Below are 808 nucleotides of genomic sequence, written 5' to 3'. Positions count from 1 at the left end.
AAAAGTTTATGGTGACAATGCTCCAACTGATAAATCATGTAGGGAATGGTTTCGACGTTTCAAGAATGGTGATTTCAGCGTTGAAAACAAGCCTCGCTCTGGACAGCCAAAAAAATTCGAAGACAAAGAATTGGAGGCATTACTCGATGAAGATACAAGTCAAACGCAAGAGGAGCTTGCAAAATCATTGGGAGTTACGCAACAATTGATTCGTTTGATCCGTGCATTATAAGAAAAACGGCCGGAATACGAGCAAAGATATGACAAAGTTATTCTTCTGCATAATAACGCTCAGCCTCATGTCGCAAAAGTCGTAAAAAATTATTTGGAAACGCTCAAGTGGGATATTTTACCGCACCCGCCGTATTCGCCGGACATTGCTCCTTCTGATTACTGGTTGTTCCAACGGATACAGTACGATTTGGCAGGTCACCGGTTCACTTCTTTCGCAGAAATCGAAAATTGGCTCCTAACTTGGATCGCCTCAAAAGACGAGATATTTTTTCGAGATGAAATTCGAAAATTGTTTGAGAGGTGGGAAAAAGCAGTAGCCAGCGATGGACAATACTTTGATTAATCTGTTCATTCATTTTGTTCTGAAATAAATGCATTTTTGACCACAAAAAAACGGACCGAACTAATTTGTACTCCCAATATTATACGGCTGGCACCTTCTTAGTCTACAAATTTGATGTTTTTGTATATACTGTGACGTGGCAGCCGTGGAGGCGCCCGTCTCAAGAACCCCGTACCGATTAGTGAAAATGTTTATCGCGTGCCGTGTCGCTAACGGTTTTTCGAGACCTTG

Source organism: Odontomachus brunneus, unplaced genomic scaffold (genome assembly GCF_010583005.1).
Source record: "Odontomachus brunneus isolate Ranch 3 - 2012 unplaced genomic scaffold, Obru_v1 Obru_scaffold_089, whole genome shotgun sequence".
NCBI lineage: Eukaryota > Metazoa > Arthropoda > Insecta > Hymenoptera > Formicidae > Odontomachus > Odontomachus brunneus.
The sequence above is the reverse complement of the archived record's forward strand: the minus strand, read 5'-3'. Positions refer to the sequence as shown.